Below are 16,704 nucleotides of genomic sequence, written 5' to 3'. Positions count from 1 at the left end.
TGATTAAAATAGAAAACCAAACCACAAACAACACTCCATTTTGCGAGCAGCAGTGGTCCTGCCGTCTCAAAGGTGGAGGGAAGGTCTCCACGCACCCGCGACACCGTCCCCTCGGCTCAACAGGTATCCAGGTGGGGAACAGTCCGTGCAAAACTACATGCCCTGTTCAGATTCAACCAGATATCCCTGAACACATCGTGTTTGCTCACCAAATGCCTCAGTTTACCTATCAGCAAAATGAGTAAACACTTTTCTAACACATTTTGAAATCCCTGAATGTGAGGATACTTGTCAAAATAGCTCTTTTCAGCAGGATTTTAGAGAGACAACTAGCAATAATCCTAAAAAGATCATGACCCGAGCCAGTGCCATAACATTTTCAGTTGACTTTAACAGAAAGCTCCCCTGTTGCTCTGCATCAGGTTCTGTCTATTTACCTGATACCAAGGGACCAGGCAAAAAGATCAAAAACTTTGCCCTGATACCTGCTGTTGGGTTGGACCTTGTAACCCCATTGATCCCACAGTGCCCGTTCAGTTTAGTGGTCTCGTCCTTCAGGGCAGCGAGATCATTCAGGGAGGCTGCGGGATGGAGCCCTAACTCCAACTGACGATTGCAAAGCCAAATCTAACCAATAATATAAAGAATATGCAGAAATAGAGAGATGAATGATGCAGAATAGAGAGAATGAAAGTCTACTTCAAACAGTAACATTTTTACTAATACCTAAATGAGAAGCGCCTTGGTATAGCCAAAAATAGATTAAGACCTTGATCCCACACAAACGGGCTGTGAGTAATTTTACACAGGAAAGTAGAACGCTAGTTGAGCTGTTCCCCTGCTTAGAATTTCACAGGTATATTTTTTTAGCAGTGTCCCAGCCTAGATAAGCCTACAATTCATTATTGGAAACCTCAAGTAGCAAGGGAATCTCCCCTTCACTACCTAGAAAGCACGTTTATTATTAAAGAAAAAAAATACAGAAAACACACACTCCTGATAAAACGACAAAAATTGTTTATGAAATTTTATTTCAATTCGTTTTTCCTATGTAAGGCCAACTGAAATGTATTTAATATGTCTGATTAAAATATTTACAAGGCTTCCTGAGAGCTTTAAAATATCAAAACTTGATCATCAAAATAAGCACCTCTGTGCAGTAATTTCTTCTCAGTAAAGTGAACCATAACTATCTAATACAGCTGTTTCTTTCCCTTCAAAACTCCTTGAGTCACATTCAAGTGTGTATAGGTTGAAATATGAGGTATGTCCTACTATTCTCATAATTACTATTTTCTTGTCCTGTGCAGGAATAGACGCAATGATTTTGCCAACTGTACATTTGTAAGAGAAGGAAAAAAAGCTTTTAATGTGGTATTTTGCTAATCCTGAAAATACAGGATGTACAGCGATTGTGAAGAGCAACATCTGGTACCAGACATGCTTGTGGGCCGAATCCTGCACAAAGGGTGCCTTTCTCACCCAGCGCGCTCAGTTGCGTTACCTGCACTGACACACACAAATCAGATGTAGAATTGCTTACAGGATGGTCAGTTGTCATCTCTTCAGTTTTGTTGTAACTACATATATATTTTTTTTTAAAGAGGTATCCAGCAACCTGAAAAAAAATATATTACTAAATAGTTTAAATAATCTGATGGAGTAGTAGATTTTTTTTTTGGCCATTGTCAAGGTGGCTACTTTTTATTGTGCAGCATATATTATATCCCGGGAGGCTGGGTACAGGAGATTTTCTATACCAGGAGTCATTATCACCTCCTCAAAAAGTGCAGTGCAGGTGAACAGTAAAACTGCGAGGGACTAAATGCACTTCTTCCCCCTCGCTTTGAAGAGGGGGAAATGGATTTGGTACAGGCCCAAACACAGGGATATCCGTGCTCACTACCTTGCTGCTTCTCGGTGGAAAGAGAGAGCAAATCATACCATATTTTCATTTTCAGTCATTAGCAGGCTGTTCAGAATCTCTGGCTGGTGATTATTATTTATTCTAAACAGAAATAAAATAAAAATAAATAACAGCACGAGGACAGAGCTAAGCACAGCACATTTTCTCTTTCAAAATAATATTACCTTTCAAGTCCACCGTAACCTTGGAAAAGAATCACTTGATGTAAGCCAATGCTACGAAACTAATCACAACCCATTCCTCCCCCTCTTTTCAATAGCTCTTATAGGAAATATGGGTACAGCTAATAAGACAACTTCAGAACAGCTCGCTCCCAATACTGAATTTGAACTGCGATTCTAAGCCTCGCATCTTTTAATGATGGATTGGTTATTTGCCTCACACGAATTACTTTGCATAACAGAGCTGGCCGTTGTTGAATTCATCAGACGTAAAGACCATAACACGTTCCCAGAAAGTCTCAAACCTGTCAAACGCCCCATCACACGAGGAGAGGCCATCGCTGGCGCTGGGAGCCAAAGATCAAACACTGCCGCCTGGGTTATACTCGCCAGATCTTCCCCGTTTCTTAAAATAACTCCCTGTGCCTCAATGCCAGCCTTAACCATTTTATGTCCGCATTATAACTCCCCTCTGGCAACCTGACCTCACCTAATTAAAGCAACGAGAGGAACATCCCCTCCCCGAGCGCCCGCAGTCGGTGCGGGGCTGACGGCGCCGCTCGCTGCCACGATCTCCAGACCCGTTACTTTCTCAGGACAACTACAACGCTCATCCAGGTCCGCCTGGCAAAGCGAGGTCCTCGGGAAGGGCTGTCAGCTCCCCCCAAACGGGAATTTCCACCCTCTCCCCGCCGTGGCCCGTGCGGTGGGTGCCGGGCCCTCCCGCCACCCCCCACGGCCTCCCCACTCCTACCTGACAAACAAGTGACACTCTTGGTCATGGTCATGTGAAAATATTTTCGAGGTATCCTTTAACAGCCTTTAAATATTGAAGGCTAAAAACAATATTTGCTGTTTTACCTTTGAAGCTTTAACAAAAGCTTTGTTTTAGCATTTACCTCGGTGTGCAATAAGAGTTAATAATCAAATCCATCCCAACCCCCACAAATGTTAAACAAAAAGATAAAAGAAATGCAAATAGCTATTGTCATGGAAAGTTAAAGTACCTGTCTGTATTTTTAAGTGAAAACTATTATCTCTATCAATCAAAATTTAAGAATACAATAGCACTAATCACACAAGGTGCTTTGACTGAGGTACTTTTCCTCATAAAAAGTTTTTTTTTTAACTGGTGCATAAAAGTAATACACTTACAATTAGGTATGGTATTTGTAATTTTGTTATTAAAAACCCTCGGCAGTCTTATTGTTAATAAATGCCTCCAAGTCTGTAGGCTGATTTGTACCCAAGAAGACCAAAGTCCCTACATATTTTAATAAGGTTGATGAAATTTTATTCAGATTCTCACACTTTCCAACATGTGGTGGAACAGCACACTCTTCTGTTTGAGAGGAGTTACTCAAACGAAGGAAATAGTTAATTGGTAACCAAAACTACTACTTCTGGCCTCGCTGCACATTTTCCACATTTCTCCAAACGCTGTCTGCACTGCAACCGTCTGCTTTGAAGATATGCCCTTTGTCATCTTTTCTTTAATTTTTGATACCAATTCCCTCTTCATTGGACTCCAACGTTCTCCCAATACAGCATACATTACATATACAGTATATACATTGTACAGGCACACCACACGGATTTTCTCAAAAGTCATTTTTAAAACTAATTTGTCCCGACTGAACCAGGCACCGAGCTGAGCAGTTAATAAGTGCAAGAGCGAGCAACAGTAATTACACCTATACTAAAAGAAAGAGCCCGAGATTAAAATACCTTTAAGTAAATAGTTAAGCCAGGATGCCATTATGCAAACTCCGCTCTCAGGGAGGGATGTCTCCCACACTGAGGAGCACTAGGACTGTCATTTTTTCCCCCAGCAATATCAGGTTTCCTGCTCCACAGTTCTGGTACTCTGCATCATGGCTAACATCTCTAGTGTGCTATTAATATCAATGAAGAGACGATTCAATTTCCACATAAGAAAAACCTCCCTATTACAGCGCAGACATTCTAGTGAGGACCCTTGCGAAGGAAACAATAAAGACCACAGGGTTGTTCCCCCCCTTCTCTTTTTTTTTTTTTTACTGCTGCTTTTGCAGTTCTGCCTTGCACACTGTTTGAAAGCTTTTAGCTAACAATGGAAGCATTATCTTCAGGATAGTTACAAAACAGGATTTGTTAGTACAAAGAATAATATCACCGAACTCATTCCCGCCCCCCCCCCCCCCGCCGCCCGCAAATACCTGCCTATTGCAATACGGCATTTAGTACTTTATTCAGAAGTATATTTCAGAAACACCTGTATTCTAATTCCCCACAACAAGCTCCCCAAGCGGACCAGCTGTGCTTACGGAGGTTTGGACAATTCAAAAACAAACAAACAAACAAACATTTTTTGCATTTATAAAAGGGAACAGAAACAAAAGTATCTTATTCTACCGGAGTGCAAACTTACCCATTAATGAGGAAGAAAAAGGCTTAGAGCTGTACAGTAATTCCCAACCAACTGCAGAAAGTTGAGAGTTTGAAAACACTAAAGCACTTTTGCCTATCCAGCCTTTCTGTGCTTCAACACTGGCTGCAGTGTAAGGAAGGACTGAAGGTATGTGGTCTAAACACAACAAAAGCCACTGCCTTACTCTAGATTAAATATGCAGGAAGAGGCCCCTTTGCATAAACACAAACACTCAGCAAATGAGTAACTGGCTCAAATCAGACGCCTGCTGTGCATTCTACCTGTCCTGATCTCTGACAAGCTACACAGCTTGTTTAAGGGGATAGGAGCTACAAAATCAAATCAAATCATAGCACTAAACGCTTTGCTCCTGTAACAGTAAATAACAACAGCACCAACAACTCAACGCCAAACGTTAATTTCTAAGCTAAGCATTGCTCTGGCAAAGAGCTGAATCGTGTGCTGTGCCCGCTTTGGCTCAGCCACACATCTCGCCAGAGCAGAAGAAACACAACCAAACACCACCTGTAAAATTCATTTTCATTAACTCCACTCGAATCCAATAAATTCCAGGCCTGGTCTTTTCTTAACAAGGATTTAAAATTAACACAGAGACTTCTGGTTAACAGAATAAAACCAAATTTGCTCATACTGTCCCCTGTCTTGTTTACTGTATAAAAGACATTACACACACAGACCTGTTTTAGCTGTTATGAATCACTGCATAATGCACACCTATTTACTAGTTAATCTGGGAAAAAGGAAGAAATTTCTGAAGTTTTCCTTAAAAACATTATTTTCAAAATATTATCCTCATAAAACGACCCCTCCAAACTATATTTACTTCAAAAAACAACTAAATTAGAGACTGTGATAACCACCAAGCACCTCTAAGCATTTATTATTATAATCGAACATACATAATTATATACTGTGATTTACTCTTGCTTCTAGAGAAATAAATTATTTTTCAGTCTCATTTATCCTTCCATACCAGAAATAGAATGAAACAGCACAATTTTAAAGCAATTGGAATTCACCAGTGTCCCTTCCTAACTTAAGGAGTCAAATCACATTGACCTCTTATTGTGAGTCCAAGCTACATGTTGGTTTTGGTAATTTAATTATTTTTTAATAACTTGCAGTATTAAATGATTGCCATTGAAACACAAATAAGATTATACTCCTCTGCCTTAACTCTCCTGTGCTTGAGACTACAGCATAACGTGAACGACACAACTACATCTGGTACAGAAATTTCATTCTGAAAAAGCATTTACATGCAGGCAGATACAGGAAGATTCAGGCTTTAAAAGATGCAACACACATTTACTGGACTCTCAAGCATGTGCCACAGATTATTTCACAGGATACTGGATATAATTCCCAGTTTGAATGTGGATCAAGCACGTCCAGTTCCACTCAGCGCTCGTACAGTGTGGAGGGAGTTTTTACTTTTCCTTGGCTAAACTCACCACGTCAAAGCACAGTAAAATTGCTAAGATGAGCTAGACCAGCTTAACAGGATAAAAATCCTCCACAAAAGAACCCTGCAAGAAATTTTAGAGCCCCTGTAACATTCACTATTTTTGCATTGAAATGACCTTCCAAATAAGGTGTCAGATAATACGGCTCACAAAGACGATAGTGATCTAACCTTGATGCAAATAAACCATAGAACAAAATTTAATCAGTATATCACTGTGTAAAAGCCTTTGTCCATCCCAATGGAGCTTCTAATGACTGTTTTGGCAGTTCTGGCTGGTAGTTATGCCTCCCTGCTTATATATATCTCATACTGGTTGAGCAAGCTAATGGAACTGCTGTTAGTGGAATCCAATATTAATACCCTGCATCATGCAAAACTGGATGCAACTGAATATATTACACAATTACAGGTAGTATCTAGTACCATAGGTATTAGACACTGGACTTTAAATTAATATTCTAATAGCAAAAGTGAAATAAATACTACATTTCAGGTAAGATATCCATGAACTCGGGATCTGCCAGTCTCCCCGCTGCAGGCCCACTCACTACTCACACAGAACACACCCAGGACCCTGACAAAAATTGGCAGGCAAGCTTTAGATGCTGAGTGACACATACTGATGCACAGAGTCAAAGATGTCATCTTCCTGTGAGCTCCACTAGTTACGAGCTTTAGAGAAAAATGAAACAGAAAAACCCAAAATAAAAAATAAAAAACTTTAAAAAATAAAAAAAAAAAAAAAAGGAGGGGGGTGAGAGTGGAGCGAGACCTCCAGAAAATAAACAGGGTGTACAGTTTCAAAGGCTACAGACACAGACATTTCATTGTTCAAGCCAATTATCAGTGGAAAATAATAACAACAGATGGATTCAGAGTCACTGACTTTTCATATGCACTTCATCTCTGCACAACAGATGATGAAATGCGAGAGCTATCTCGGAAAGGCAAAACATCTTTCAGTAAAAGAACTCTCTACTCCAGATGGGGACCTTCTAAGGCAACTGATTATCTTCTTATAATGTTGTAAGATAGACTTACTAAAACATTTCAAGAGCTGATCAGATAGGATGAGCACAATGGCATCATTATGAGGAGTAAGTTGCTTTGGCCTCAGACTTGTGACTTAACTAGTCAGGGATTTCAATGTGGTCAGAGCTGCCTGTTCCCCTTTTTCACATCGAGTACTGGTTTCAAAAAAAAAAAAAAGGAAAGAAAAGAGCCCTAAGCTGCTGCTCACAGCCCGGGCAAAACATGGGGGCCGGCTTTGCCCAAAACATAGGGGTCAGCTTTGCCCAGAGAGGAGGTGCAGACGTGGGGCCACCAAGTCAGCGCCTGCATTAGTTGGTCCCCAAAAAAAGTCCTGCTGCCAGGAGCAAGGTGAGTCCACTCGCCTTGTGCAAGCACGCTGTTCACATGGGGACAAAGGCAGAGGACAAATCATTTAGATGAACTTCTCTTTCCACTATAACTTGCAGATGTAGAGGGACCTTGTCATCCAGCGACCTACAGCGATGTAAATTAGGAGTAACCTCATCTGGGTAAATGGAGTTACACCCGCAAAAACTGGTGTGGGGCACAAATAAGACATAAATTCTCTCTTACAAAGCCTTTAAAAAAACTCACCTTTTTATGGGAAATGAAAATTTGCTTTCAAAGGGAAATAACAAATACGTGTAAATTTTGGTGGTTCCAATGATAAGCAGTTCCAACAAATGTCACAAACACCCAGTGAAGAACCACCTACCTAGCACAACCTTCTCCCACTCAACCTGAATACCACAAAGTATGCGTTTTTGAACACATGAATCAGGTGCACCACTATCTCAAAACTTAACAAAAAAATAGGTGGAAAAAATTAGCTCATTAATCTTTAAGACAATATTTCTTTAATGGAAGAATACTACATAAGTAGAGCATTAAACTGAACTGGCTGCCATCTCCACAGTTTCTTCAAAACACTGCAAGGAAAATTTAAAAAACTACACACTCTGTAAATCGCTATCACAGACCAAGGGGTAGCAGCACACAACACATGCACTGAACTTGTACCTACTGCTAATTTATTTCACAAGTCCCAAAATATTTCTTAAGTAGAGGGCTGCTGGCTTCACAAACGCAAAGGGAAGAGATGAGTTTGCGGGCACAATGCATAGCATTTCCCCTCTTTGTGAAGTACTTTGTCAAAAGTAAAATCACAGGGGAACATACGAGCAAAGAGTAAATTTTGCCCAGGGCAAAATTCTGCAACTGCTTTAAGAAGCAAACAAGAACACAAAAGATGTGTAATACAACCATCTGGCTCTACTCATGCTATATCAATAATCCCCAAAATTTATCCCCACCCCCTTAATCAACCCACACTGATGCCACAAAACCAAATGGCATCACTTATGCTTCCTGCCCATCACATTTTGAAATGATATTTAATATGCATACAGTACATATTTGCATGTTAATCAATTTCTTTAAGAAAAAAATATTTTTGCTTCTTGAGCTAATAGTTCTGCTTTTTCTACTTATTCACACCGGGATCTCTAAAACCACCAAGAAAGTCCTTGTGGTAAAGATACTCTCATATCGACACAGTGTCTCAGGTATCAGGATAACGTACCGGTCAAAATTTCAATCTCTTCTTCTCTCTAGTTTTGTGTCACAGTGTGAAAATAGCAGAGGATGAATAATAATGTGCCAGCAAAATTAGCTGTTCAAGAAATGCGGGTAAGCGATCCGTTTTGAAGTTGAGGTTGGATGCCTTTCTAAGCGTCGCCCTATTTGTGAAGGAATTACAGAGGGAAGCAGGGCTCCCTATGTATCTTTTCTATCTAGGATTTTGAATATTTGCACCAATTACTTCAGGCTGCCCCATATAATCAGGCACCAGCCTGCTTGTCAAGGAGGAGGAAAACAGGCAGCTCCTGGCCATGGTTGGAAGACGAGCCTCTGACGTGCACTGGCGACACGGTCAGTGTCCCTTCCCACCCCAAACCCGGGGTGAAGACCACCCTGGGATGGATGGACAGACCAGACAGACATAGTGACCGAAAGGGCGGTCCCACCAGTGTTTGGGGTTGGCTTCGTTCTTGAGGGAAAATCACCCGCGTAACCATTGTGATTCATACCGCGAACGTGCGATGTGAAACCGGTACCAAAAACAACACTTCGAAGATGGTCTCTCTCCGGCGACCGACGGCCACAGTCCCGGGCGCTGACTCAGAGCTCTTATTCTTAATCGACTTCTCTGCAACAACATACCCCAGCCCAGGCCCTGCCTCTCCCCACGGCCGTGTCTGGCTGGCTGGCACCCTCCCCGTGCCCGGGGGGACGCACACCATGGCGTCTCGCCCTCCCGTAGCACGACCGCACGGCTGTTACACAGGGAAGGAGAAATACAAGCCCTGAGTGCTCATGGCTTAGGTAGAAATGTTTTGCAACTATTTTCTTTGGAAATAAGCATACATATAGCGGTATGTCTGCTTCTACATCCAGACTACCAACCTAAGATCACAAACACTTTGTTAATTTTTTATTTTTATTTTTTTTTTAATCCATTTTTGGATTGCTTCTGCTGTTTCTACGGCTTGACTTGTACAGTCTCTTTGTAAGAATTGAAAACAGCCTCCCACAAACACAGGAACGGGTGAATGGTTTAGAGCGCTAATCCACACCTGGGCTACGTAAAAAGGGGCTCATATTTTCCAAACAGAAACACAACCCCTTTTATATATGAACCAGATTTGGATCCAAATGCTAAACCCTCCACCACATCCTATGTGGGGCTCTGCAGTGTTGAAGGGCAGCAGCGGTGGGTGGCGGCTGCACCCACGGTTCTGTGGGAGCCCCGGCTCCATCGCGATGGCAAGCGGCGGACGAGGAGCCGTGACCTCGGCCGTGGATGTGAACTGCAGACCCGTCCTGGGCTACACCACGGGTAGTGCAGGGTAATCCCCATCCCGCGCACGCCTCTTACAGAAGAATCTGGCCCCGTCTCCTTACTCTTGTTAGAAAAATGAAGGCTGTGACAGAAAATAGCTAAGAACTACATCTTGCCGATGCCAAAATACAATAATAACATGTTCAAAGATTTAATTTAGAAGACTACAAAGTCTAGCTCATACATCATAACACCTTGAAATAACACTTTAAGGTCAAATCCTGTGCATTTTTGGAAACCACCAAAACATAATGAAGTTTTACTTAAATACAGCATTTACATTTATAACGCATTTCAGATTCCTCAAGTAAGCTAGACCACATGCTAGGAAAACGTACTTCCCACAACATACAAATCAAGTCATATACAGCTTTCCCTCCGCAGGCTGAACAGCCACCGGCACAAATGGAAGTCCTGTGCACGGATCAAAGGCAGCAATGTGGACCTCAGAATATGATTTTAAAGGTTTTTTTTAATTGGCAAAACATCAGATCCCACTAGGAGTTTATATTTGTTGCCTTCCTTGCCCTCTTTCTACCTCTCCCACTTATTTCACAACGGAACTTTTTTAGCCCACTAGAAATCTTTGCGGCAAAGATGATGTCATACTGACACAAGATCAGGTGTGAGGTATGGTATGAATAAATACTTATCCTCAACCACATTTCATTTTCAATGGTTGGGCGTCAGGAGACAAAGAAGTTCTTATGCAGACATAATATTAACGGAGGATTTAATTTTAAATGGTCTGCATTTAAAAGAGCAGAAACAACTTGCATAGTGCATGCCTAGAAAAAAAAGAAGAAAAAAAACCCACCACCACACAGAACCCACCAAAACCATCCAGCCCCTTGCACCTTACCTTCTTGTTTCTGAGCAAGCAATGCACAGCTCTAAAACTTACTGCTCTTCACAGTAATAAATACATGGTGCTTGATTACTTCATCTTCTAAGTCACTGATACCATGCAGGATAATTGTACTTTATTCACTGGTAATAAAAACTCTCCCTACGAAAATAAATATGTATTTTACAGTAATCAAGCAGGAACTAATTTTGTGCTTTTTCACAAGTAGCCATTTACTTTGGCACTGAATGGTAATGTGTAGTAGAGAATGCAGTATATGCTTTAACCCAAGAAAAATTAGACTTGAAAATTAATACACAGTGAAAGACAAATTTAAAGCAGCCTTCTTGTGTTCTGACATAAGAATATAAAAATGACACGAGCAACTAAGGATTAGTTTACATACTTTTCAATCACAGCTGCCGCTCAGTAACCACAATACCTTTAAAATGACATTCTACCGAAACAGATACAGTTTGGCTGCAACAGCAGCTAGATACAGTTAACGTGAAAATAAAAGGGCATTTTTTATTTGCACACATCATACAGCACTAAGCCCCAGCACAATTACAATAGAAAGATTTTTAGCGTGATTAATTTAGAAATAATCTAGTGATAAATAGAGTGCATTGCGAGTGCTTCTGTGGAGCAAATTTTTATCACCAGCCTTAGATGTCAAAACACAGTTTCAGGGACAGAGAAAGAACAAGTCACATCTTCTTGGTTAATATTTAATTGGGTGCTAAAGATTCCTCCTAAGGACCTCTGAACCACAACTGACAGCCCCATAAGATGTCCCTATCTGTGAAACAGATACCAACCCTTTCTGTATAAACTAAAATAACATTAAATTTAATCAAACCATTGAATTAATAAATCACTTTGGTGGACATTGCAGCCCAAGCCCTGTTTAATTACATAATTTTAAAAATATTTGCACACTGCAACCACTAAGATTGGCTCTGAGGTTTCATAATACACACTTAACACTTGAGTTGGAGAACAAATTTATTTAATAAATGCAGAGCTAAGTGCAATAATGCCACTCCACTCAAACTGCAAAATCACTTAGTATGTCCTGCGAGAAAAAGCAAATAAACTTTTTCCCTGTTAAAATGCGTGTCACTGCTCCCACTGGCTCTGGCAGAAGCCACCTCCCCCTTCTGCTGCTTTTGTGCAGCCGGTGGGTGCCCAAGCCTGGGACACAGTGGGAGCGATGGGGTCCCCCTCCCGTGGTGTAGAGCACCCCTCCCTCTCCTCGCCCTCTGCCTCCATCCCCCCGCTCCGAGCTTTTCCCCCTTTCCCCACACGACAATGCTGCTCTTCCCTCTTTCCCCCTGTTCTGTGCTGCTTTCTGGGTCTCTCCAGCCTCTACCAACATGCTCCAGCTCTTCCCATTCCCACCTCGAGCTCGTCCTCCGAGTTTCCCCCACCTGCTGTCTTTCTCACTGCCATCTGAGATAGCCATGGTGAAAAATGCTGGTTGGGAAAACAAAACAAAACAAAAAACACCGCAGCACAGGATGGAGGGAAGTGGCTGGAGAGGAGAGCGAGGGAAAGAAAACAGTTTAATAAGGCCAAGCAGAACTACACAATTTCCAACAACAGCAAGAGACGCTCCCGAGCACCAGCATGAAAAATAAAAGCCACAGTCCAAGTGTATTACTCGAAGTGGGATTCAGGTTCTGGGATGGGTGCAATGCCTGTATATCTCCAGGACACAAGAAAACCGTTTCACTCCCATATATAACTAGGTGTGACAACATGGGAAATACGTATGGACCAAGCTGTGGTCTCAAATGAAAGGGGAAAAAAGCAAAGCTAAGTGTCTGTCACAGCTCAGAGGAACAGCTGTGTGCATGCATACAGACTTTGCATTCATTCATATAGAGCGCAGCTTTCAGGTCCTGTGGTTCCAGCATGAGCTCTGGATGGAAGTTGAACCTCAAAAATAAATAAGTCTATATTTGGCCTGCCCTGGATTCGAGAAGTTCTCAACAGCACTTTGCATAGAAACAATCTGAATTAATACAGGTTAAGGTTTTGAGATGATAATATTCTTTACCAAGCCAACGGATGCACCTCTAAAATTCACTGCCCTGACAAACAGTAGAGCTCTTGAAAGTCTGCTTGTATTAGTTTTATGGATCTATTCTACTGCTTAAATCAGGTCTCATTAAAATTACCATCCACACAAGTTCTCCCACTGGGAAATCCGCATGCCAGAGCTACTCCAGTTCCGCAGGCGGTGCTCGGAGGGGGCTGCATATTGCAAAATAGCTGCAGACATGGCAGGGGGAGGATGAGGAGAAGAACAAGAGGACTTCAGGACAGCAAACAAGTTACTCCTTATCTTTCTCTGATTTTAATCAGTGCAACTCTTGCTCAGGTGGAGCAAATGGCATCTGTGAAAAGAAATGGCACTGCCAGAAATGAAACCAGTATCTCTCGCAACGCCAAAGCCGGTCTCAAACACGCATTTTAGTGTTGGAACGGCAGGTTAAATATGCAAACACTGCACCTGACAACTTACACTAAAGCATATGATCTGCACACTGCCCCTCCAGTTTAATTTTTAATAGTAACAGTACTTAAATCTCAGCATTAATGTATTAATGTTCAAATGAATACAATTAAAGGCATCGCTATTTTCTTCAGTGCTAACGACCTGAAAGATCTTTCCACCCTTTATATTTGCAGGGATTATTATAAATATATTCTGTAGCCGTTGTTTTGGCAAAGAAGCAAAAACCTTTGCCTTTTAAATATAAAGTAACAGGAATAATGAATAATATATCTTCTGATTTTTGTTCTGCCATGATATATATATAATGATATATAAAATGTTCATTTATTATTATCACACATCCTAGGAAGCAGACATGCAAAATTACTTTTTTTTTTTTGTCTTATACGGGTCATTTATCATACGGAATGTCCTCCAAATAGGTAGTCCTAAAATCTCAATTTACAAAGACATTTTTTAAAGCTGAATTCTTCAAACAGGACCACTCTCCTGATGGCTAAAATAAAATCTTTATGATATTGAAATAGCTGGATTTAAGGAGGGAGAAATGCTCTGCATTTTCTTTTAAAAGTTCCTGCCCCCCCAAATTAATGTCTGCCTATTACTCGTGCCTAAATCTTGCACTATTTATTAGTAACAAAAGCACTGTGTAACCAACCCTCTTTAGGCCAAGTTCAGAAAAGAAAAGCATTTACTAAAAGGGCACTGATTTTTATCATAGCATCTGTGATCTTTGGGTGGGGAAAGGAAACACCATTAAAAAAAAGTCTGTATAAACAAACTATCAGTCAGAATTTAACACTTACGCAGAATAATGCAAAGCTTTATTTCTTTTTGATGTTAGCAGGCACTTTTTTTGCATTCCATTTTTCAATATGTAAGATGACAAAACGCAAAAACAAAAACATGAAAATGTGCTTGTTAGGGCTGGCCTAGTTTTTTGAAACATGCACAAAAATAAAACCCACTCATAAGATCTTATTTTAATATGTAATAGAAGAATCTGGCAAACATTAGCCAGAGTAAGTCTAGCCAGCGAGCACAGACTAACATACTAGTCTGCTGCTGAGAAGCAAAATGGCAATTTGATCTCGTTCTTCCGACAGACAAGAGCAGCATCTCCCACCTGATGAGCGCGGACGGAACGCGATGGTGCAGGTGCCCGAGCAAACCGCCTGCTCCTGCTCAGCTCCGCGGTGCTCAGCACCGCCTCATCGCCCCATCTGCTGCTCACTTGCAAACAAAGCCCTCTCAGTTGTCCCATCTCTGATCTCTCCTTCGAAGAAAGAGAAGGATGGTAGAAATAAGAGTAAATGCGTGCCTTTTCCCCAGCGCTGTGTCCACACTCACGCCAGCGTTGGCCGCTGTGATCTCGGTTAGCAAGATCCAGCAAAAGCCAAGCAGCAGCACGATGATCTTTTCACAGATTTTTCTTTGTGCCGAAAATCTTCTCCACGTTGTGCAGCTCTGAAGTGGCACCCAGAGAAAAAGTCAGATATAAAACTACCTCCACAGGGAAAATAAACGGAAAAAAAGATGAACAAAAAAGAAAAAGGGAACAGGAGAGCTGGAGTCAGCACGGCTAAAGACTCTGATAAGGAGGGAAGTAGAGGAATAGGATAACTACAAAGTGCTTAATTATAAACCCAAAAATGTTAGAAAACCAATCTCACACTAACCATTAGCATAATTTGGGATTACCTACAGATGAGGAAGGTTCAGCTTAATCATCTATCTGTGTGAATGGATCCCCAATGTGCTGGAGTTGAACTCAATGGACAATCCCATTAGAGTGGAAAGAGCATGTGAAATGCCCTTGAGGAACGTGGCTAATGCCACAAACACTGAGGAAACAACCGTTTAGAAATTCTTCCATTTTCAGGCTTAGGAGGCAAAGGGCAAATGTTGAAAGAAGCAGAAGATGAGAAGGGCATGGCTACGCTTTACAAAAAGATCCATTTCATGTGTCACACATTCCCAAGGCAGGTCTCGCTCCTCGGATTAGAAACATCATTTTTAACCCACTAAAATAAGCCTCCCAAGAGGGAAACAACTACATCTCTTCTTCAGGCCACCTAAACTTAAGGCATCTCTCCCTCTTCTAGAATAGGACACAATAGAAGAAAAGTCTCTATTAAAGAGAGAGAATAAAGAGTCTCTATAAAAAGAAAAATATTGTAAAAAGTCCCTAAAAAAGAAGCTTGCAAAGTGTATGAATTTGGGTATCAGAGCCGCTGTGTAAAACTCCTGGTTGGGCTTTCTCTTTTTGATCAACACCATCTTGCAGGACAAAAGCTGCTCCCATATCTGATCAGAGCACGACGGAGATTTACTTGGCCTCTATCTTGTATTTACGCAGGAAACACACCATGGACCACCATGCATGTAAGTCACTACTGAAAATCATTTAGGGGTGGATAGCCCCCCAAAATTGGGTTATACACCACGACAGACACGAGCTTGACAACTGCTGGAAGACCAAACCTCCACCTGCCGCCCTGTAGCTCCAGCCCACACTGGACACTGTCCATATGCAGGGACAGGAGTAGGTCCATGTGGTGGGACGAGACACAAGGAGCTCATTGCTGCCGCCCTTATGAGCCATAAACAGCCACCCAGACTTCAAAGGCCCATCACCAATACTGCGGGGTCCAATACAATCAGCATTGTATCCATCCCTACCACTTAAAACACATTTATTGCCACGTGCACAAGGCCTCAGGAGCACGCCCAGGAGCAGGCCCGGCTCCAGCGGCCGCCCCACACCAGCTCCTCTCCCAGCTGGGTTTGATCCCAGCGCTCACGCAGCACGCTCTTACATTTTATTCTCTTTCTCTCTCCCTAAAGCTTTGGCAACTGAAATCTATTATGATGTCAAAAGGTAGCTGACAACATAAAATGTATCCCGCTGAGTTGATGCTGCACGCTGCTAAATTTACAACAACATAAGTATCATAAAAATTATAAGAACTGCAAATTAACCACTGATTTTTTAGTTCAGTGACATAAATAACAGTAAAGATCTGGAAAACTTCCAAACATCTTTACAACTGTTTAATTTGTCAAAATCTATCAAGTGTATTTCAACCACAAACCTGTCCTCTGCAGCACATTAGTTTTCACGTACTTACACCGGCATCTAAGGCAACAAAAATAAAGCTTACATAATTACTTATTCTGATGCACCTTTCCAGTCAGGCATTTATTTCTGTTTTTCTTCCTCTGTACTTCTTTGTTGACACTAACAGTCTGCAATGTTTTAAAAACATTCATGCTAAAGAAGAAGAAAGTCACTACTGCTTTCCCTCCCTTCTAGGTCTGCCCGGGATACTCAAGAAGCCGAATCGCTTTGTTTGCCAATTCCACCGGTTTTCCATTCACGTGTTGCGCGTATCTTGCAACGCTTGCG

At 41.6% G+C, this 16,704-nt stretch overlaps 1 protein-coding gene across 10 annotated transcripts in view; it reads right to left on the bottom strand.

Moving 5' to 3' along the window:
• FOXP1 (forkhead box P1) overlaps nt 1-16,704 on the bottom strand; it is a 383,077-nt gene that overhangs the window by 225,132 nt on the left and 141,241 nt on the right. Inside the window, exon 1 of one of the 10 annotated variants that reach the window (XM_071813226.1) lies at nt 4,499-4,521. The exons of the other annotated variants lie outside the window; for them this stretch is intronic. The gene's annotated coding sequence lies outside the window, so the exon portion shown is untranslated. Of the gene's footprint in view, nt 1-4,498; nt 4,522-16,704 lie in introns of those variants that run through there. 10 annotated transcript variants of the gene reach the window in all.

This window comes from Patagioenas fasciata, chromosome 10 (genome assembly GCF_037038585.1).
Source record: "Patagioenas fasciata isolate bPatFas1 chromosome 10, bPatFas1.hap1, whole genome shotgun sequence".
In the NCBI taxonomy this organism is placed as follows: Eukaryota; Metazoa; Chordata; class Aves; order Columbiformes; family Columbidae; genus Patagioenas; species Patagioenas fasciata.
Note: the sequence above shows the minus strand (reverse complement) of the source record. Positions and strands in the feature narration are given on the sequence as shown.